Source organism: Thunnus maccoyii, chromosome 16 (genome assembly GCF_910596095.1).
Source record: "Thunnus maccoyii chromosome 16, fThuMac1.1, whole genome shotgun sequence".
In the NCBI taxonomy this organism is placed as follows: domain Eukaryota; kingdom Metazoa; phylum Chordata; class Actinopteri; order Scombriformes; family Scombridae; genus Thunnus; species Thunnus maccoyii.
The window spans coordinates 27,459,572-27,484,108 of NC_056548.1; the positions used below are offsets into that span (position 1 = coordinate 27,459,572).

Sequence of the window (24,537 nt, forward strand, 5' to 3'; positions counted from 1 at the left end):
GCCAATACAGTATGTTGGTGTTAGCATTTTTCCATGCCATTGTTCCAACAGATTTAAAAGACATGTTTCTGACCTTTCACCCACATTACAAGTCACTCAGAAAAATCTGCCACTGGTGGTGAACTTATATTCAAGTTTCGAGATCTAACACTGAATTATTATTATTATTATTATTATTATTATTATTAGCATATTTTATTTCACAATGTTCGGGATAATGACAGACCAGGACATCAGATTCTTTAATCTCATTTGCATAAATTGGTTGTTTGAATCTCATTTTTGGTTCTTATAATTTACTTTTATCACTTTCCTTCTGTGTCTTATCACTGTAGGAATAAACTACAGTACTTGTAACAGCTGATAATGAGCTATAATAATCAATAGATGACACAGATTGAGAAAACGTGATCAAATGTGTGTCTAGAACGGGATAAAAACGGAAAAAAAACTTCAAAATTACAAATTATTTCATAAAGCAGATATGATCAAAGTCTGCTGAAAAGTGTAATAAAAGAGTGGTTTTTAAGTTAATTATTTGATAATAATCAACTGGCCTTCTTCCTATTGGACAGGTAAGCTAATGTTACTGCAAAGAATGTGAAATACATTGTGACATTGTGGGTTTAGCTGGCTAATGTTAGCTAACATTAGTTTGCTTGCTAACGTGGACAAATTGCTATCTAGCTAACGTAAAGTTCTGTCTTGAGTGGATAACGTTAACTAATTCATCAAGACTCCCGGGGGGTGATCTGGCTGGTAAATTGGCTAGCTTGCTGTTTGCAAATGACTTTATCAGCTAACGTTACAAAGCAACCAACATATCCAAGTAGCTAAGTTACAGCTAGCTTGCTAACCTTAGCTTGCTTGCTCGCTAATGTCATCAGCATTCTAAATATGATTGTATTTTTTCCCAGCTATCAGGAGAAGCCAACCACAGCAAAGACAGGGTCCAACTACATCGACACCAAGTAAGTGAGCAGGTTTTTTGCACCATCCAGCATCAGCAAATGGAAAAGAATGTGACCTGTTAGTTTGTTTTCAATTTCTAATTTTGAAGATGAGTCAGTGCCAATGTCAACATTACCAATATGTACACACAACGGTGTAAAAAATTATAATATCAGATCACATGAAATGCCCATAATTTGTCTCATGACATTCCATTCTATAGCTGGATTATGTGTATAGTCCTGCTGCGCACACAGGATTCATTGGTGACACTGAAATGTTATCTCAAGAGGAAAGATTTTCTAATGGCAGTTCATCAAATCCATGGACCTTTTGAGAGACTGTGCTAGTGGATGAAGAACCGGCAAACAACCCTCTGAACAGCGTGTAAGTGGAAAACATATCACAACATCTTGTCAACTTACATGCCTATTTTAGAGTGTGGAAGTGATTTTTTGTTTCTTTGCTATCTTAGAATTGATTTGGAGGACGAATGAATGTCCGTCATTTGGAGTCTGTAGAGGCCATTTATGAGATCAGTGTAGATCTGAGGAGAATAAAAAAAGGGGGGGCAGGGTGGGGTGTTGAGAGAGAGAGAAGTAACTTCCTATTCATTCGCTGTTCTTGGATTGTTTACAGCTGCTTAGCTAGCATGGACTCTTTTAATGAAGGAGGGCTCCAATGTATTGGAGATTGACAACACTGTTAAAAATAAATGAAGATGGACTTGGTTGTCCGAAACGGGAGAAAACGGCAAGCCGTTTAGTTCATGGTGCAAAAAAATAACAGTAAGGTGTGTGTTTCTGCATGGTTCTTTTTTATATTCTCTTTTATATTAGGGATGCAAATCAGAATCAGAATCATCTTTATGTTTACACATACAAGGAATTTGACTCCGGTTTAGTGGCTCTACAGTGTACTGTTCAGATATACAGTATGTTTAGATAATGTATGTTCAGATACAGTAGTGAGTGAAATGTATTGCACATTTTGTATTTTAAACTAAATAAATATGTGTAATTTGTAGGTACAGTGGGTAGTTTCAATGTAAATGTAAAACAGGCTACCGCAATCTCCCCACAACAGACTGGTTTAATATCAAATTAAAGCTGCAAGCAGCGTTGGTCAGGACCTCGCACTCTGGCCCATCGAGATCAGATCAGTGATCTCGATGGGCCAGAGTGTGAGCGAACCCACACCTTTTTGATCATTTACTGCCTCCACATAGCTTTAGATACAAACTTCATTTGAACTTTAAATGAGTCACAAGAAACCAATTTACATGTGTTTTCTATCTTTTATTGTTTTTGAGATATTAGAGTGTGAGTTTTAAAGTCTTTTCTTGCTCCTCCTGTGATTTTATAATGAGTGTGTATTGCGGAATGTTTCACAGCACCGAGGGAGTGACATCACCAGGAGCAGTTGGAGGGCAGGGTTTTAGAGTACACTTTTTGTGAAATATCCTCATAAATCCCCTTACTTTGGCGAAATCTTACATTAAAAATCATATTGTAGTAGGAAATTTTGTTGCAAATCCATTGATACAGGTTTGAAAATGGTCAGACTTATATTTTAGACGTCAGAGGCATCTGTTTGACACACAGTTCATGCCCATAAATTGCCTCCCCCTTGGTTTACATTGTAAGGGTGATGTGGCACTACAACTTTCAAGGCTTATAAAATCCAAACCGTTCAAGTTATTACAAAGTTTTTAACAACTTTGGCGTTTGTTCAGGGTCCAAAATTGGGTCAAAGTCTTATTTTGAAGTTTAGATTGCGGACTTCCTGGTGGATTTAGGTCAAGGGTGTCAGCGTATGATTTGTAGGTCTTGATGAGACAAATAATTGAGTTTTGGTTTGATCTCTCCATAACATTCCTACAGGCTGTGGCGGCCATTTTAGTTACATAGGTGACGCTAAAGAGCACATTTTGGCACTTTAGAGGTTAATTTTTACATTTTATCAAATTTACCAGACCTGATGTGCGTGCCAAATTTGGTGAGTTTTTGAGCATGTTTAAGGGGTTAAATTTAGGGTTTAAGTGGCATAATAATAAAGACAGAAACAAACAAATGCACGAAAAACAATAGGGTCCTCGCCCTTAGGCGAGGACTACTGTTTTACAGTAGTCATCTGCCTTTTGGGCTCGGTCCATAAATAGTGTAAATTTGGAAGATACTCACTTGATTTGTCTAATTAAGACAGCTATCGCCTCATTTGCAAAGAACAAGCACTGTGGATATTGTACCCCATTTCGTATGGTGTAATCACATTTGGAAGAGGTGACCTCACAGCCAGTATGGACAGGAGGAATGGTCCTGGACCAAGAACACTAGCAACATTGCTTGTTATGGGGATTATCATACAAAATATATGTATATGTATATGAGACAGATAACTGTTTTAATATGCACCACATGAAGAGTAGTCAAGTAGTAGCCAAAGTAACAACTAATGGAGATTCATATAACTAATAAACAATTCTACCCCTATCTTAAACTTTTCCTCTCTGCCTTCTCTTTTCTCTCTCTCTCAGTCTCTGCTGCCTCTTTCCACTTTATACACACTCGGTGCTTCTTGCATACAAATAGGTTTTTCAAAATGGGAGTTTACTCGATAAGCATATTCTTCAGAGTCTACCAAATCCCAGAAGCATTTCGTTTGGCTTAAATGCAATATGTGATTTTCAAAGCACCATATTCAGTCTTAAACTGCACCTGCCTTTTTCTTTTTTTTTTTAAATAAAATATTTGAACATACTTATCAACTTTCCTCCAGCACTGAATGGCATTTTAACAAGAACAGATGAATCCAGCAGGTCTGTGAAACACCATTTGTGGACAAGAAAGAATTATCCACTCTCCACTCTCTGTTTTGGCAATGGAGTTTTTACCAGATTGTTTTGCTGTTTTGTGCTCCATAATAGTCAAAATCTAACGTGGACCACGTACTTAAAAAGCCTGAGAGCCACAATTGAGCTATTTACTTCTCTTGTAAATATCAGGGGAGAGGAAGACGTTAACATTGGTTCTTTCTAAGAGACGGTGAGATGCTGAGCAGCTCAGCAGCTGCTGGCTATCCCACATCACTGAAGGCTAACAAAAGACTTTTTAAATGGCATTTTCAGACCTGTCAGTCCAAAACTGAATTTTCCACAACACCCCTGATTTCTAGTGGCTTACAGTATGCTGTGTGGAATGGCTACTCAGTAACTTTGCAGAAAGCTGGAAAGCTCTGGAAGACGGTGCAATCTAATTTCAGACCTCCCACAAGACACAAGCAGTGAACAAGTCAGGAATACCAATGAGTGAGTACAGTTGGAAAAAGACTGAGACTGAAAATACAGCAGTGCAGCGTTTCCAACTGTTTTCAATATCTGCTCATTTGGCACTATCTGCTGGGACACAAATGCCTCTTAATTGTGGTCATGCTTGTCAGCAGAGTTTATCCTCAGCCAGGAGGAGGTAGTGATTTTCGAAGTTGATCGGCAGCGAGTGCAGCAACTGTAAAACAGAGGCGTCCTTTCTGCAGTAGCGGCAATACAATTATGTGTAAGTGAAAGAGGTTTGCAGCTGTGTAGCTGTAACCTATAGCATCAATAGACCAACAGAGCATGTTGTAAATTTTGTGCTAACGTATGGGAAAATATGTGTACTGATTAATTAGCCTACACTTGATTTTTATCCACACAAGCGGCATGGCTCTAGGGATGGCAGTGAAGTCAGTCTGTTGGTGCACCACTTGAATTAAGAGTGTCAACTATAAGATGAATTACAAAGAAATTTGGTACAAATATTCATGGTGCCCCAGAGGATGAATTCTAATTACTTCTGACTTCATCTTTTCGTCTAGAGCCATCAACACATCAAAGTTTCCATTTATCCAGTGAATATCTTGACATCAACTAAATGGATTGGCACACAATTTGATACAGCAACTTCTGGTTTCCAGAGGATGAAACCCTAATGACTTTGGTGTTCCCCTCACTTTTCTAGAGCCAGCAATAGGTTTAAGTAAAAATTTGTGGGTTTAAGTAAAAATGCTCACCAACTATTGGATGGATTCATTCATCCAATTCTTGTTTCCCTAGGTAATAATTTTGACGAGCCCTTAAGGTTTCATCTAGTGCCATCATCATGTCAAAATTTAAATTTGTCCAATACGTTGGTTCACCAATGTCATTCCATTTATTCAGCTGTACTTTGTGTTTAGTGCCAATTAACACATTAGCATGCTATTGTTAATGCAATATAACGACCAAGAACAAACTTTATACTTCAAGTTTCATATATATGTATATATATGTACACACACACACACACACATATATATATATATATATATATATATATATATACTGTATGTATTTTTACAATTTGAACATGGAAGCTCATAAGTGACGCTGGGATCAGTAAGTTGACAAAATTATCTTGTCTCAAGGTCCACTTACTATCTTTTTCAGAGCTTTCAACTGCAGCATGGCCTTAACCAGCAAATAGTACTGGCTCAGGCAATAATAAATAGTGGTTTATGGTGGGGAGATGTTAACCCTTGTCTCTGTTCAAAGATGGTCTATGGTGTCAGATGTTAATGTCCTCCGTGATCTTTCTCAGGTCATCCACTGACTTCTGGCTAATGACCTCTGAGCTCTTCTCAGTGGATGCTGTAAGTGGTTTTGTTCTGGTGTTCACAGACATTTAACGTTGTCTGTGAACACCAGAACTAACTTCTGGTCAATGACCTTTGATCTCTTTCATTGGATGCTGTGAGTGGTTTTGTTCTCGTGTTCATTCAGTCTCTTGTCCAGGGTCCTTGCTCTCTCTAAAGCTAAAATTATACTATAGGCACACGCATGACCTTGAGGGTCCACGTGATGTAAATTTTGTCATCTGCCCACGTGTGTAGGCCAAAATTGATACGGATTGTTCAAACCTGTTTGGTTCAGTTTAAACTATTTCTGGTACAACTGAAAGCTGACAAAAGAAATCTGGTGCAGACTAAACAACCACACTGAGACCACCTTAAAAACTGGGTCTCAATCTGCTTTCAAGCAAACTCTGGTGGGGTCCATTTGTGATGTGAAAGCAAAGCAGACAAATCAAAGAACTGTGTGACTGTAGATATATGGTTTTAACATGAATTCAAACAATTGCAGTTACCTACAGTAACAATTTAGAAACTGTACATACACACATTAAGTGCTACATGCATTGTCTCCTTTTATTGAACATAGCAAATTTGGGTAACATTTAAAAAAAAATACTATGTGTAATATTATGTTCCATTTCAAGGTTGTTTATTAGCCAATACTTTTTATAAAGGTGAACACTGCTGTATACTGTGATCAAATAAATAATAAGGCAAGAAAGTACTTGTCTAATTTGTTATGATTAATGGAGTTGCTGGAAGTAGAGAACGAGGAGCAGAGCAGTCCAGAGGAAACACTCTGCTGTACTTACACTTCATTATTGTCAAAGCATGTCTTTTTGGCTGTCAGACAGTATTACACTGAAGAGCTTCAAAGGACGAAGGGGGTTTGCAGAGATTAACAGCACTTTAAAGTTTCAACATCATGTACACTGTGGGTATTAACTTCTGAATCATCAAAACAAACCTAAACAAATAGCAGAGACACAGGTAGGACAACTCCAAAGAGTTAGGACTCCTGTATGTTGCAGTATAAACTCTAGAAACAAAAGCATTGCATTTACCCAGAAATAACATTTCAGGAGAGATTGAGATATAAAACCTATGGCTGGAGTTTGACTCGTCCGATCTGACAAGTTGTCAAATGTGATAAAGGAAAAAAAGTCTTGTAAAAGTAGTTTAATTTGCTCTAGGGCTTCTCAGAAAATCATTGGTAATGTTATGAGACACTATGAAACACTCCAGCAGCTCTAAATCTGCCAGCGCAATGTAAATTCTACAGGTTTGGCCAACCATAAAATTCCTGAAGATATAAAATACCAAGGACGGGTGCAGAATGAAGACCTTAGGTGTTTTCTTTCCGCTCTCTCTCTCTCTTTCGACTAAGTGAAAGTTTAATTAAAAGATATGATCTTTATTCGGAGCCCACTCCTGCTGCTAAGTCAGGAGGTTATCTTCGGTGACTGAGGCCACTGCGATGACTGTGGGATGGAACTCAATGTAGGGACCATTATATCTGCACAGGAGTTTGTAGAGCTATTACTGACACTAAACAGTGAAAATCACTCTTTCTATTTCTGGTTCAACATTTTGAATGTGATGTGTAAGAGGTATATAAACAAATTCTTTGTTACAGTTTCGTACTGTCATGAAGTTCTTGGAAGACTCAGAACTGCCCTCCCAAGAAAAACATGTTTCTTTTAAACTTGATGACAAAGGTTTCCTATCCTTAACAAAGTAGTTGCTTGTAACCCAAGCCATGATCTTTCCCTAACCCTCACCAAGTGGTTCTGTTCATATGAATCATAATTGTAACAGTGATGTTTAATGGTACTGGGACACCCTGACAAATGATGTCACCCTGCCAATAAGGGAGCAAGATCATAAAAACTTAATCTGAGTCATTTTTTAAGGTTATTGGGAACAACATATTTTATCATTTAGTCTGGAGAACTTGTTGGAAGACTTCCAAGAGTGTGTCCTGTTTTTCAGGAGACAAGTGGCTCCAAACCATGCCAGCAGAATGCCCCCCACAGCATAACAAAGCCACCACATCCCCTCACAGTAGGGGTCAAACATTCAGACCTGTACCAGTTTTTCCTTTAATTTGTCAGCCGTCTGTACTTTGCATGGGATAACACGTTTCATGGAAAATGTAATGCTGCCCTGACTACTTTTTCTTTTTTTAATTAACAACAAAACCATTAAAAATTGTTCTGTTGTCATAAGTATGTTTTAATCAGTGTATAATCACCTGAAAATAAGAACTGTTGATTTCATTACCTTAGAATGAGCCCGTCCCCTTCCATGGAACCTACCATGTTGCACTGTCATATTTCTACAGTAGACCAGAATGGACAAACCAAACACTGGTTCTAGAAAGGGCCTTTCACGTTTTTGCAGCCACTGTAGGTTCTCCTACGCACTTGGATGGGGAGGGGCAGGGGTATTCAGTTGGTTACAATCTGCAGCCTCACCACTAGATAGCACTAAATCCTACACACTGGTCCTTTAAGGTTCAGGGAAGGGTGTGGTCTTGGTTTAATGTTGAAAAAGCTCATTAGAAGGACAAAATCAAGGTTTGATTACCAGCTGCGCAACTGTCTCAGGGTGCTAGACTGCTAGACCTAAAAGTCCCAGACTTATTTTAATTGGTTTCTAATTTGAGGAATTGGACGTTTTTACTGCATAAAACTTTTACAATAACTATCAACCAATGTGGGTTCTACATTATTACCTATAATGTTGTAGCCATGCAAATTATTTTTGCATAGGCAAATATATAAATTGGTAATTTGTAGGTGACAGAGTTAACATATCAGGTCAAGAACTAGAAATATGAACATTTGTTGTAAGTGAATTTTCTCGAGATAAGAATTACCTGACATTAAAGATCCTCCAATTTTCCTTACAATTTCAGTTACAAGCATTTTTGATTTCCATTTAACTTATTATATTTGGGTTTTCATGAGTATTATTTAGTTGTAAAACATGTACAAATCTTTGAGTGAATCTTTGCTGCCAATAATCCAAAGTAGCATTCTCAGCAAAGCACTTCAAAGAACATAATTAGGGCACTACAGTATTTCTCAAAACTTTGTCTGAATTATACTTCACTTCTGTTTCAACTCACAGTAAAATCCAATAATATCACCTCAACTGTCAAATCAAACTTAAAACTAAATCCTCCCTCCCTCAAGGTTCTCCTTGCCAGCCTCTGCATGTGTTGCTTATGCAAATTCCTAATCATATCTCAAGATGGAGGGAAGGGGTGGGGGGTTGGACATTTGCATTACATACAGCTCAATTTTCAGCCCCATGCCACACTGTCAGGATGTAGAAGGTGAGGGAACACGGCGCATGCTGCAGCTGCAGAGTGCATGTAACAGGATTAGAGGATTCTGATTACAGTTTAGACAAGGTGAAATACCCTACCACCACAACACATACACATACTGTACACACAAATACCCTGACAGCTCCATACTGGGCGAAAGTGTAACTGCTGCACCATATTTTACCTTCTTTACCCTAATGATATGATAAAATATCACAAATCTGAACCAAGTCTACTACTATATGAGCTAAAAAAAACAGAAACAAAAAACATTCTAACATATTTAATGAGATTTTGGAATTGGATATGGAGTTTTTCAAGTTGATACACAACTTCAGACCAGACTGAAAATTTTCAACAACTATTGCATGAATTCTGTGCAGACATTCATGGTCCCCAGAGGATGAATGGAGCATTATGGCTTCATTGTTGGAATTACCGTAACAGTTGAGATTTTTATTAAGTAATAGTGAACTGGCAGTAATACTGTGTTTGTGATATCTTACTGTTACAGCCATAGCTTAGGCCAGACATGTAACATGTTCAACACAGACCAACTTTCCAATTGTTTTCATGTTGGGTTAAATGTGTTGAAGCTTCTCTGTGATATTTTCAGTTATGGTTGTCAAGAGCTCCTCTGGCTCAGACTCGTGGCTGTGGTATGCTTATATTTTGCCATAGCAACTGTAATTATGTGGATCTGTTGTTGTGTTCATGATTCATATCTAACAGACACCCATACCGTCGTGGAGTTTGTACTTCCAATAAAGAATGATTTTTAGCCGTTATTTCATGTTTTCTGTCACACCAAATGCTTTGCATGGTACATGACATGTACCCAGATATTAGAGATAGATATATACAGTATATAAGGCAGAAATGCCATTCTAAATCCTGTTCTTTGTACATTTAATGTCATACATTACCTTGCGAGGCAACTGGATTTGCAAGATCACACAAGAATTCTTGTCAGGCTTCAAGTTGTGCACCTGTTACAGTGTCCTATGAGGAACTACTAGTAGCTACAGGCATGGTTTAGGTGTGATGACAGTGAGAAGGTAACCTGTGATGGCTGGTGATAGACATATGGTTCATCCAATCACCTGCTAAGAATTTTATTTTTTTTGAAAGTGCTGGCCCTTTTCCAAACAGTTTCCAAGAGTGATTTCTCAGATTGTTCTGTGTAACAAACCATCTAGTGTATCAGGTTATGTTATACAAGCAGTAACAAAAAACAGAAACAGTTGAGTCAAACCAAGCCATGCAGAGGTACCCTAAAGTGAAATGCCACCGATGGCCACTAGATGCTTCAGCTGACTCCCATTTAAAAAGTCAATTTTCCAACAAGTCATCATGGTCTCAATCTTTAAATTCAGGCCCTCTAAGTGTGCTGGTGGTCATTTTGGAAATTATTGCTCCATTAATAGGATTTGAAGACTTCTAGTACTTCTAGGTGTTGATTGACAGCTGTGATTAACAGTTGAGTCAGAGTATTGTTGTAATGTTTCGGTAAGTTTAATGTTACTTGATCACGATATCTGCCCTGTTAGCACAATTTAGCTAAAGTAGCTAACATTAACCCAAGTGTGCATCGCTCGGCTCCCAGTAAGCTAGCATTAGCTTGGGTCTGAGGTAGTGGGGTGTGTTTCCAGAGTGTGAAAGGCAACACATTGCACTCCTTATGTAGACGGTCCTGGTGCCAAACGGAAAAGATGGCGTTAGAGTTACCAACCCTCCCGTAACATAAGTAATTGTCCCGTAATTTGAAACTAAAAAGAATGTTCTGTATTGAACTGTTATGAAATTCGCTTTGTTCAGTATTTTTGAGAATCAATTCAGTGCAAGTCTATGAGAGATAAATATTACAGGTAAGACTATTAAGACAGAACAATTTGTATGAGATAGATGGAAACCGTCCTGCTCCGTTATCCCTCAGCCTATCTGTCATGTTATGTTCCACTACCCAAGCAAAGAATGCTCTTCTCATTGGTCATGAGTGACAGCATTGCTACGATATGCCTGACAGCGGCACAAGTAGGGTGACCAGATAAGAATCCATCCATGTACTTTACTGTCATCTTCAACAACATATAGGAATTGATATAATGAATCAAATATTGATAAGTTTATTGTTCTATTGCAAAACATCCTACCTTGGTCTATACTTTATCTTTTTCTCTCTGTGTGTGTGTGTGTGACCTTGAAGATGATGCTATTGTTAAACAGAAAGAGTAAGAAGAGCGATGGAGCTCAACATTCTAGCACTAGTTGTGCTTTTTTATTTCAGACTGGCTGCAGTTTTGCCTGTGGAGGCTTACAGATGCTGCTTACACCAGCCTCAGGCTAGATGACAGCTTATCAACATGAGTGACAAGTGTGGAGGTGAGAACTTGACTAACGGGGAGGAGGCAGAAGCAGTGTTACACTGTATGCCTCAAGGTGAAAAGTTTTATATTGGTGTTTTAATCAGATGGACAAGTGAAGCAATAGTTCTCACCTCCAAATGCTACAATATTTCTGACAGAAACAAACACTTCTTTAACACTGAATCCACTGAATTAATGCTGCACTGAGCATATTGAATCATCAGTGTCTGACTGAACCAGTACCTTTTAACATTGGAGCTTCCCTCACCAGTCTTAAAAAAGTACGAGTAACATCAGAGTGCATTAGTTATTCCTGTAACCATGGGTACTTTGCCTGATGTACAGTATTGCAATGATGTAATAACATTAACATTCAAGGATTGCTCTTTCCACAGTCTCATCAGATCAGCTGACCAATTTGCATCGAAACTCAGACTTAACCTTTGAGTCATAACTCAAATCTGAACGCACCGACATGATACATATATTTATAGATTTATAGATTGTGACTTACACTTCTCAACATATCATCATCTCTGATGTGCATCGCTAATAAACATCCATAGATCTGCTTGGAAATCACAGGAAAAGAGATGCAGAACTTGCCTGAGAATAACCATGTTTTTAAATTTTCATCCAAGTATAAATATCAAAGTTAATCCAATGATAGTTGTCTGTACATCCATGGGTACACTGCAAACAGTAACTGCTAATAGCTTATTCTACACACATTTAATCGAGCCAATTTGCCAAACTCTAATCAAATGTAGGCTAAAGAAATGGGGCCCAAGTTCTTTTTGTCCTGCTCCTGTACCCGACTAGTGTTGGATATGCATATTTTTTTCCACCCTTTTTTACTCAAGTTGTAGTCCAGAGCTAATTCACTTCCATGGATCCCCCCAAAGCAATATGGGAAATGTAAATTCCAAAATGGAAAGCATGATTATCCCCAAAATCAAAGTAAGAAAAGGAACAAAGAATAATAGTAGAAGTGACAAAAACTGACACCCCTCTATTCATTTATATACAGATATTTGCCCTGTGTTGAAAGTAAGTGGACATACAGAAAAAACCTCAACTGTCACAATTTGTGGAGAGGGGACTGGCAGCTTCATTATGCAATATGTAATATTGTGATTATGCAACATTTACCAGCAAAATAAAAGATATAAACAAAATGTGTTCACATTGTGAGGCAGTTCACTCTAAAAATAAAAAACTTCTTGCTTGTGTCATCTCCGTTTCCATGGAAATACATGGGGTATGACTAATACCTGGAAAACAATCACTCACGTCAGTAGACTCCTATGTAATGAAACCTAGTTTACTACTCCAGCAAGTAGGCTGACGCTTAGTAACGACCTAGCAACAGAGACGATTTCTAGTCCCTGTTGAGTCAGCCAGCCAACTTCAGCTAATGCTTTCTGGAGATTGCTGCATTTCCCAAACTGAATAAATACCTCACATATAAACACAAAACTGCTTTGCTAGCTCAATCTCACTGTAACTAAGATAACCACTGAAAAAATCATTTTTCCATGGACAGATTTAGCTACTACGTCCAACATTTTTTAAGCTAGTAGTGCCGTGTCACTGACTCACTGGCACAGCTGATGGAGAATGCTGGAGTGGGAGCTGAGATATACTCTAACTAAAGGGAAAATGGTTAAGTCTTGTTGTGTATGGGGGTGCCGGGTAACGATAAAGAGTGGAGAAGGGTTCGGGTTTTTCAGTGTGTATGAGGATGTGTGCATGTGTAACTCGTTCCACTGTCTCAAAGTTCAATCCACTTGGTAAATGGTACGTTTTGTTTTCCCCACAACTCCTAATCAGCTCAGTTCAATCCAGTTTCTCAAACATAAAAGAAAGACGATTCAAAACTCCGCTTCAGTTTTTCACCACTAATCCCCACACAAAACAAAACAAACCAAAGACGCTAGCAAAGCAAGACGGTACATAAAATAAAGCCAGTAGAAACGTCCACTGTGTTTAACTGTATATCTTCAGTTGTTACAGTTACGGCTAAAAATGACAACAGAAGAAAAAACAAGTTTGCCAAGTTCACATATCCCCACAACTCAAATCAACCACTAGTGGACTCCCCAGAAGTGACTGTTGTTGTTGGCGTGACGCCATGGTCTATAGGCGGAGTAATATTTTTAGTGATGAGGCTTTTTTCATTTGAGCACGGCTAGGTGTGCTGTCATGCTGATTTGAGCACGTTCTAAATGTCTAGTTGACCAATCAGATTGCATGGTCAGAACTACGTGTTGTATAACCTGAGTTAACCAGTTACAAAGCTGCTGTTTCCATGCTGATCTGTTGTCAGACAAAATAGAGAATAATAGAGAGAAGCGAGTCTCCTGGTTTGCTTATCTTCATTATGGCTAAACTCAAAAGAGGCTATACTAATCTGAAGGCATTATAGAGTAGGTCATAATGATGATGTCACATTATCTCTCACATTAATAGTAGATCTCAGTTAAAAGCTGCTTCTCTGATCAAACTGAGGTACAGCATCAGTGACATGTCCTCTCCGATTCACTCTGATTATACATCAGAAAGTCTTGCGCTGAAGTTTTGACAGTGCCTGACAGCCCATTTGCATGTCATATGGAGGTCTCATACCCTTTTATATCAGATATCACAGTTCCACAGTAGACAACCTGACCCCAAAATTCTGTCACATTTCATACAAGCTAGAAGCCCCAGGGCCTTTACATACAGTATGCACTTGCATGCCAATCAGGACATTCCACCGTTTCCCACAGGCTGACACAAAGAAAGTTCCTCACATCTCACCTCTGCATCTGCTCTTCTTTAGTGCCCGGAGACCTGAAATGACAGAATTGTCTATGATAATCTACAGCTTCAACTACATGATTTGGTGCACTCCCTGCTAAAGCCTACCCAATAGGGTTCTTTTTGTTCCCACATTTATGCACACCAAAGATAAATCTCGTATCTTGTCTTTCAGATGACCCCCTCAGGTTCATTGAGTCTGTGGGCTGTGTGTCATTACTCAGGATTCAGAAGTAAAAAAACTTTTTTTCAGTTTTGACGGCGACCTGCTCTGCTTCAGTAGAGGCACACAGCCTCAGCACATGGGAGCCCTTTTTACCATTTTCCCTAATCCCACTATGGGGGTTGATGAGGGTGACCTATCTTATTTTGCAGACAACTTCCTCAGGTTTACACAGTAACCATGAGCGGCAGGTTATTCCCCGAGGGTTTGATCAATGGTGGCTCATAGCCTTGGGTCATTCTCTACTGTGGCCCCTTCAGTGGACCAGAGGATGAATATTTCATCAAGAGTTTGATTTAGACTGATCACCACTTTGTAGTGGCTTATACGAGCAGGTGGGGAGGAGAACCTGTCAATGTGGACTTTGGCAGGCTTCTCATGTGTTCTAAAGGTGACACTGACATCACATTGTCAGAGGTCCATTATCATTCTGATTGAAATCTGAAAGCGGATGTTGGGGCAGATTTGTCTGTGATGGAGCAGAACAGCATTTCAGAGCAGTATTCATTTATTTCAACACAATTGCCATGTTCAGTGGATCTTGCATTAGAAAAGTAAATGCACACACATGTCTGTTCAACTTTGGTGTGTCTGACATGCAAATTTGAACTGTTGACCAATATTAAACCACATTTATTAATAGTAACAGCATAGCAGTGTTTGAGTCAGGATTGTCTGGGAGGGAGTCAAAAGGGACCATAAGGTACCTTAGAAGCAGGTCACAGCTACGTCCAAGCAGACCATAAAACAATACTGTGAAAACTGTACACCCACTGAGTGCTACAAAATAATTAAATGATCTAAGGATTGATATTAAACATATTATATCAGACATAAAGCTTTTTTTTTATTACACTAAAGAGGTGAGCATTTTAAAGAAATGATAAAATCATATAGATGGAAAATAAGATGAAAGGGTAACTTTCCTTTCATCAGAAGTTAACTTTGCCACTGACAAACATTTTATCAGTAATTTACTTGATGTCAACTTCAAAGTTTATCTGTATCAAGAAAACCCCATACATTTACTCTGCATCACATACTTACTGATAATAAAATGACTTTTTCATTATAGTTAATTAAATTGAAAAGTGACACTATATTTAGTGATGACTGTTATGTAGTTTTCCATGCGTGGTAATGATGGCAAACTGCTGTTAGTCACGTCTGACAGTCAAAAGCTGAAAATATCAGATATCATCTAAATCGATCCTGTAGACAGCTGTAGAAACTGAGCATCCAGACTGACACTGCTTTGAGATGCACATTTACCAGATAATAGCCAACAGCTTCACTTTGTAGTTTGACTGACCCACCAAATAAATGTTGATATAGCCTATAGAATCTAAAATAAGAAGCCTGCTGACAGCTTTGATCCTGCTCTTCTTTTTAAGGTTCAGTAAAAGACGCTTAGTCTTTGTATTGTCTCTTTCTATTAGACATTACTTATGACAAATGAGTACCATTTGCATTGCATTTGTATAATTATGATCATTTCTTGCTTATTTGTGATTTCTTTGTGACATGAAAGAGGACAAATAAAACATACAATCAAGTAAAATGCTGAATGAGTTGCTGTTTCTTCAGGGACAATTAGATTTTCCCCATGTGGGTCCATGTACAGTAGCACCGATGATGCAGGATGACATCACAAAACTGTCTAGTGAATAAGTCACTTGTCAGTCTGTATGACTGCACGCTTTTAGCCCTTGGTTCATTTGTAGAAAAAAACAAAACAAAGCATGAACCAGCTGAAAAATGAAAGGCAATACTTCATAATTGTATTCTTTGGTGTGGACTAAATAAACCAAACTATAACACCAAACTATAACCTATTCTGAAGAGAAGTCTCATAAAGCATGTTACAGATGTCCTTTTGTGCACATGGATGTAGGGCTACAATATGTAGCCTAGGAAATCTCTCTCTCTCTCTCTGTCTCTCTGTCTGTCTCTCTCTCTCTCTCTGTCTCACACACACACACATATACATACTGCATTGCCTCCAGGGCTAACAGACAAAGCTATAACAATTGCTCCCTCATCTTGATAAACAACCAATATTACATTTAACAATCGACTCAAACACTGCCTCAGTAAATTGTGAGGATACATAACACAGAGTAGGATGGTGTACTCAGCAAGACCCTCCGTGACAGATTTTTATATGATACCATATGAGACAGCACAATAACATTTAATAACCAGGCAAACCCAGCTCCCAGCCAGTGTGATGCATTTTGATATCTGTAATACAACAGCAGACACCAGTTAATTTAGAGCAGGGGTCAGTAACCTATGGCACGCATCCCCACGGTGCCACGCAAGGCCATTAATCATCATGTTTTGAAGTTTTATTAAATATCAAAGTAATCCAGTGATAGCTGTCTGTGCATCCATGCAAACAAGAACTGCTAATAGCTAATTCTGCACACATTTAATAGAGCCAATTTGCCAAACTGTAATTAAATACAGCTAAAGACATGGGGCTCAAGTTATTTTTGTCCTGCTCCTGTACCCAGCTAGGGTTGAATGTGTGTACTTTTTTTTCCCACCCTTTTTTATTCAGTTGTAGTCCACAGTTAATTCACTGAATCCATGACAACATTATACTTCTTGTTTAGCACTATGGGAAATATAGTTCCAAAATGGAAAGCATGATCATCCCCAAAATTGAAATGAGACAAGGAGCAAAGAATAATAGAAGTGACAAAAACTGACACTCCTTTAGCCATTCATATACAAATATTTGCCCTGTAAGAATAAATTAGCTGAGAGTAGCAAATGCCCATCTGTTTAAATGAAATATGTTTGTTTTTGACAGGAACATTGAAAATGTCAGTGATGGAGTTACAGTTCATGTTAAAGATCTCAATCAATCATAAATGTCAGCCAATAGAGTTCACTTTTTTGCTAATCCAACATTCAGAACAACTCTACAACATTAATAGACATGGTCCGTATAGTAATACATATCAAGATGGCTGATGTCAGGTAAGTTATAATCATTTTAGCAGGCTGGAAATATATTTGCCAGCTAACCATCAGTGTTGTAGTCACTTCTGGTCAGAGGGACCTGGTGCAATAAGCTGGTCACTCTGAAGACACCTCAAAACCTCTTCTTGGGGTGACAGCCACATTTGAAATCAGGTTTACTGATCTTTGTAAGAGACATTATTGATGTCAGCCTGTTGACCAAAATACTTGATGTCTGAAAGACAATTTTCTCTTGATGTGACCTAGCTGGTATTTCTGTATTGTGGGTCACTGCAGAGTTCAGAGTTCTGACAGGACACAGATCTGTTGCTGTGGTGGAAATGTGTCAACAGAATAAGTCACTTTTCATCTCATACACTGCAGAGTTCTATTCCCAGATGTCTAGTTAATCTCTGGGTCACAATATTCTGAGCTTATATATGATCATACATGATCTTATAGGGTACATGGCCAGTCAACAGTGATTTCTCTTATGCCCTCTTATGTCTAACGTAAAGCACTTCGAATTGCGTTGTTGTTTAAAGGTGCTATAAAAATAAACTTGACCAGACCAGAAATGGCTGAGCATGAAATCATACGATTTAACAAGGTCTTGTAATTTTTTAAATAACTTTTCACCATTTTTGCATTATTAGCAATTGTAATTTATAGACAAAAAAATCTGAGAATTTCTTGTCACTGTAATTTTTTTTAGCAGTGATCCATCAATCTGACTCCATGTTGTGACTGTAGCTTTTTTTGATGTATTCTGTGTCAGAACATAGAACCCAGTTCAGTTCTATGTGAAAAAATACAGAAAAAAACAGACTTAGTTGCGGTCTATGAGCTCTAGCTGAACTAATGGAAGCTGAAGGTAACTTTAGGTCATGCTTGTAAGAGAGGAGTAATTTTCCACAAGGTAAAGTTTGGTTGCAGCCACAGACTCACAGCAAAGAAGGCTCCGTGATTGGATAGTGAAATGATATTCCTGATTGGATAGTCAAATGATATATTAATCTGAGCATTCCCATTAGAGGAGGAAGCATCAAATGTGGGAAAAAAGTACTTGTACTCATAGGTTTGATTTGTACTCGTAGATTTGATTTGTAGTGGTAAACTTGAGATTCATACATACAATTGAGTTCTGTGTGAACTTTTTCTCCCACAAACTGATAGATATGTAACTGCAAACCTGATGTGTAACTGCCAACCTTTTCCAATCTCACACATTGTGCAAATCTTTCTCATTTGTTCACAAAACATCATGCACAGCTTCAGACCTGTGGGCCATATTGCCTCAAAAAGATTGACGCGATCAGAACCCGGTACCTCTCCTGAAGCATCCATCCTCTCCTTGCTTCTCGAAGTGAAATCAGCTCTGAATTGTGAGGAATGCCAGAATACATTGCCTAAAAAACAACACAAATTCCTCTGCCTATAATCTAAACAACCGGGGGCTCGTCCTCTTCAACCTTTGAGATGGCTCAAGCTGCCCTGCTTCCTGCTGACATCACAACCCACACGACCCGGGGAACTGCAGTCACAGCTCAAACCATGGGTTCTCGGTTGCAGCAGCAATTCCCGATTCCCGCGGGTACCAAATTTTCCCTCAGGAATCAAATTTAAACAGGTATTTTGTTGTCTTATTCTGCAAAAACAAACAAACAAAAAATACTTTGCCTTAAGAGCTATATGTTTTAATTAAGGGTACATTGTTTATTTGCGAAATACCTGTTCTGCAAATGTTACTAGTTTAAGATTCAGGGAAATTATATAGACATTTTATTTATTTATATTAAAAAAATACTTTGCTCTCATTTTGACAGGCCATGACATAAATCTGGTTAAGATTCTGTTATGCTGTTCCGAATCTGCTGAATACAGATTTGTGGATTGTGGGGATTTTTCTGTAGTTCTGAAAGGTAGCAATCCCAGATTGTCAAAAACTCTAACTTTGACAGAATTCAACATTGCCCTCAGTGTCGTTAGAGACACCATATGTGAAGTTTATCTGCAACACAGGGAGAGGCTTGACACCTATTTGGCTGTAATCTCAGACTTTGCTCTCTCCTGCAGTGGCTCTCTTTTATGAATACCATAAATCCTTCTCTGCCAAAGCTGCCATGTATATCTAGAAATTCAATCAGAGACTAGATTGGCCTGTAGTCGACCTGCCCCTAATCAGCAGACATTTTAGTGGGCATAACACCCTAGCCTGCCCCATCTGTGGTTCCTTCTCCCACACAACCTCCCTCTCTCCAGTGTTTAATTCTGTAAGCCACCCTCCAAAGCAGTACTTTTTTCCTCAGGATCGGCATTAATGTCAATTAGTATGTTTGTACATTTCCTAATTGTAAATTTATGCATTTGTGTAGTTGGTGTGCAGATACCTAAACTCTGTGTATCCCAGGAGGCTTCATCCTGCAAAATCGGGGCAATAAACATGAAGTATCCCTCAACTCCAGTGAATGTCCCAGCTCTTTCAAATCACCCAATAGATGCTTTGTTAAGTACCTTATCACCAGCTTAGTTCCAGGATTGCTAGCAGGTCTATGCTGGCCCCCAGAAGTGACCCATGTCTGACCTTAAGAAGCCTGAAGTAGTAGACGAGGTCCTATCAAAAGAGGTTAAAAAGGGATAAATGGTCCATTGTCAAAATCCCCCTTTTCCATCTTAAGAGTAAGCCCCATAGTTGTCACTATCATTGATCTCTCAGCTCCCTGCCTCAGCAAAACATCCCTGGATCGTTTACAAGTGGTCCAAAATGCTGCTGCTAAACTTTTGACAATGTCCTCCCAAAGGTCTCATGACTTGCCTTTGTGTATTTTTTCTATTTTCTATTTATTTCTGTTTTTATGTGTTTTATGTCTGTATGTATAACGGATGTGCAGAGAGCACAGTATTTGTATTTGTATCCGTATTTGTTGAGGCAGCAAAATTATTTGTATTTGTATTGGAATAAAAGTGGAAATAGGTGTAACAATCCTGTTTTTGTTTTTATTACACTTACAATTTTAAGATATTAAAGTATTAATATATGTGGAGGAGGTTGTTCCTCTATCAAAACCATTACCAAATCTTAGTATCATTTATAAAATATTTTTTGTCTCTTCTTTGGAAAAAATCCATTATTGAAATTCTGATTTAAATGCTGAAAAACAGCGACACCTGCAGGGCAGGCAAGTTGGGAAAGGGCAGTGTGTGTGAAGCCGTGAGAGGAAAGCAGCGGAGTACGGGCTCCTGCTGTCCTCCTTAGGATGGGCTCTATCATTCCAATTTAATGTACTTTTTTTCCCCATGCTAATCTATGATTGGCCAAAACACGTAAAATGATGCTGCAAGGGAGGACATCCTCCCAAACTAATCGACAACCAGAATACAATATTGACGTTGCATTGGTCCAATGACAGTTTCCAAATTTCATCTTTGAATCTCTACCACTGCATGCGGTAAAGCAATAGATTCATACAGAAGCATATTAGAAAATAAATTATAACATGCAAATCGCAAACTACTTTTAAACACATCACAAAAAATCACGTTTTATTTAGGCCTTTTCAAAAGAGTCTAAATTTCTTTTTTTCAGATTTAGCGGTTACGTTCCCCCCCTTTTTTTTAATTGAGCAGGCGATAGCTATTTCCGGTAGCCAACGTAGAAGCCCTGAAGGACTGTTAAGGACTGTTAAGCTAATGGTGAGAATGGATTTCAGCTGTCCAGGCTGGTCATATGGTGGGATGACGGTGGTGTGTGTCGGACTGACATGCTGCTGCTCTGAAGTGAACTCCTCTCATGAACAATAGAAAGTTAATATAATTTAAATGAAACAACAGGGAGAGTTAGCTTGTTTGTCATTGTTGCTAATGATGTCAGACTGATCAACAAGCAGCAACAAAGTTCTGTTAATAAACAAACAAGATGATTAACAGCCATAAATACAGTGGGACGCTATGACATGGATACTTCATCTCCATGAAAGAAAGAAGACATCAGATAACATGAGTCAGATACAGCTTCTCTCTCTCTGTCTCTTTGGTTGCCAATTTCTTCTCTGATGGTTAAATGTCTCTGTGGCTGTTGTGTGAATTTATCTCCTTGGCAAGTATGCAGCAAAGAGATCATATAATGTGCTGTAGGTAATTTGCTTGTTAAAGACTTACAGTAAACTGCCTGGACTCACATGGAAAAAGCCTGATTCATTTGGAATTTATCCAGTTTTTAAGAATGAGTGTGCAGGAGGTCTGGCTGCTTGCTTGTGAGAATTTCTTCATTTTTTTTTTGTTTTTAAGCTGAGCTGTATATTGAGTAATAAGCTTAAAGTAAGTAGAATTAAGACTTTTTAAATACTAGAAATAACTAGAATAACTATTAATATTTCAGCTTTGTCGTGCATATAGATAAGAGTGTGTAAGTCATGTATTTGATACATGCATTAATACTTTTTGATGTGAACCTATGCTTTTAGATCCGTGAATGTTTTTACTGTTCAATCTTTTAGTCTTCAGCACTGATCTGTACCTGTATCACATTATAAGCTTTGTGGTACTTTATATATTTCTGTATACTAAGAAAATACACAGGAAACACATATAAATCATGTGATATGTTGTCTGTTTTTGATGAGAACATAAATCTGTCGCCACAATAGAACAATACTATAAATTTGAAGCTAACTCTGTTTAACTTTGTTGTAAGACTCCATGTTACATTTGGTTTGAATATGGGTTTTCTAGACAGTATATTCCCTTTTTGGCTGAGATGCTTATGAGGAATGGCCACACTGCGGCTGGTATGTAGGCCCACACATAGAAGATCCTCACAACAGTAGTGTCAGGCAGGAAAGATATTCACTCATCACTCCCCAACATCTCTATGTATACACATCTGCGGGGAGTGAGGAGGTCAGAGCCTGGTGTGCTGTTGTAATAAACATTTCAAACATGAGTTTTCTGACTGAATTGTGTTTCTGTTTAGACAATACTGTCTGGTGCTCCACTACCTGTTATGTCCTTGGACTATAACACAAGGATTTGTCAGTCTCGTCACACAACAGGCTATGTCACTCAGAAAGAATGGAGGGATATTCAAAACAACACGACAAAATAGTTCATTATATAATACAACTCAATAATAGAAAAACATGACTCACCAAAATGTGTTTGAATCCAGTTTTGTCTAAGTTAAAGAACTCTACACCATCCAGTTACCATTCTCTGAGTGCTTTCCTATAGCTGCTTCCCTTGTGACACAGCAGAGATGTTGAGAGAACAGGAGAGACACTGTGAGCAAGTTTCCAGGGGTTTGACAGTGCACAGAGCAGGGAATCTGAGAGAGGGCATGAATAAAACTGAGTCAGAGAGGTTGTTATTGTGCACTTCTGTGGATAACAGTAAATACTTTTATAAAGCACAGAATTTTTATGGTTTTCTCAAAATTAATTGCTCTTTGTTTGGCAACAATTAATTCATGGGCTTTCAAAACATAGCCTATATTTTTCAGTGCTCAAACAAACATAATGCCATACACAGGAGGGAAAACAGTAAAAATCAGCTTTAACTGAAGAAATATAGTTAGTAGGATGAAGTTTGCAACAAACAGACAAGAGGTGAAGAAAAGAAAGAAAGATGAAGAGGATATAATGTCCGGAGAAAAGCATATTCCATTGACTGTATATAAATATGGACGATGTGTCTCCACTTCCTACCGTTAAGCAAAAGTGAAGCCAAGACATCTCCTTTCCGGGTGCGGCCATCTTGCTTGTGTGATGTCATTTGGAGCCAGAGTCTGCTCAGTAGAGTTGGACTGTGGGATGACGGCCCACGCCTCCTCAGCCGTCCTGCCACCTGATGGAGGTTTGAGAGTGGCGGTCACAGCTGCCAGCCACCAGGGGGCGATCGAGATGTTTTGGCTTCATTTTTGGGGAGCTGTAATGACGTCCATATTTATATACAGTCTATAGTTGTGATAGTCATTGAAGTACTCAGCCTGTGAAAACAGTTGTATTATGTCTTCTGTGGCTCGGGAGGAGTTCTGTTAAGTCTGAAGATAATAACCCTGATGATGTAATAGTGATGTCATGGAAACTACAAATTATTAAAAGAAGGCCTGGGTCTAAAGCCGCATTCAGATAGGATTGACAGGAGGAGGTGGGGAATGGCATTTTAACCATGGGTAAAGGATCTGGTCTGTAACAGACATGGACATTCAGCAGAACAGAACCCAAAGAGAAAGCAAAAAACCTTCCCAGGGGGCACCGGAGAGTTGAGGGTGAGGCAAAGATACTGTGTGAGGTGAGGTAGAGAAAAAAATCCTTCTTGGAGTCATAACTCAGTCAGATCTGAACACATGAACATGAAACACATATTGATATCATTCAGTGTGACTTACATTTCTGAAGAATATTATCTCCAATGTCTATTGCCAACAAACCTAAAAAAGAGGCTTCAGAACTTGCATCTTAACATTTTTAAGTTTTCTTCAGTATCAAAGTAATCCAATGATAGATGCCTGTATATCCATGGCTACACTGTAAACAGGAGCTGCTAATAGATAATTCAGCATACTTTTAATGGAGACAGTTTGCCTAAATGTAAACAAATATCGGCTGAAAACAGGGCTCAAAAGAGAAGACCAGTACCTGTAGCTGACATTATAACAGCCCATTTGATGAGCATTTACGGTCTTTTCATGCTCTCCTGATGGCTTTATGTGGTTTGACTTCATCCATTTTCACACATAAGACAAATTTCACACTCAGCTGAAAAAAAAAGAAAAAAAGGAGGAGGACAAGCTGCTATTCATGTGGAAAAAACTGAGAGGACATTGCTCTGGACTGAATTTAAATTAGGTCTAGTGAGTTTATAGAAGAACAGCAGGGGTTTAACATAGACAAACTGTTGCATGAGGAATGTTAGAACCTGTACCTTTGGAGCTTGCTCCATACTAAGGAACAACATTAGGATATTTTGGCTTCTGCTGCTTCAGTTTTGGCTGCTCTTTCTATGGTACCCTATTCTACAAAGACAAACCGCAGCAACTACGCTAACAATGACACTGAGAAAAATGGCTTCAAAGTTTTTGACTATCCAGCTAAATGTGTTATAGGTAGAAAAGTGGTAATGTGCTGATTCAACATGTATTCTTGAACTAATTTTCATGGCTAAAAATCATTTGACCTATGACCCCAAAAATGCAGATACTGCACTCTGCCTTTTTGTGACCTTAAACAGATATATAGTGT

At 38.5% G+C, this 24,537-nt stretch overlaps 2 long non-coding RNA genes across 4 annotated transcripts; one reads left to right on the forward strand and one right to left on the reverse strand.

The window, feature by feature from the left end:
* The first annotated feature begins 669 nt into the window (after nt 1–669).
* LOC121880526 lies at nt 670–18,558 on the forward strand. 3 transcript variants are annotated; one of them, XR_006091572.1, is made up of 4 exons: nt 670–759; nt 918–971; nt 1,175–1,338; nt 11,223–18,558. It is a non-coding gene; the product is annotated as an uncharacterized LOC121880526 (long non-coding RNA). The 3 variants fall into 3 exon arrangements; XR_006091571.1 differs by lacking the exon at nt 670–759 and having other exon boundaries at nt 882–971; nt 11,223–11,317; nt 12,332–18,558; XR_006091570.1 differs by lacking the exon at nt 670–759 and having other exon boundaries at nt 882–971.
* Nucleotides 18,559–19,833: 1,275 nt separating this feature from the next.
* Nucleotides 19,834–23,182, reverse strand: LOC121880527. The gene is made up of 3 exons (XR_006091573.1): nt 23,002–23,182; nt 22,447–22,622; nt 19,834–19,913 (listed from the first exon to the last, which is right to left on the reverse strand). It is a non-coding gene; the product is annotated as an uncharacterized LOC121880527 (long non-coding RNA).
* Nucleotides 23,183–24,537: the final 1,355 nt, after the last annotated feature.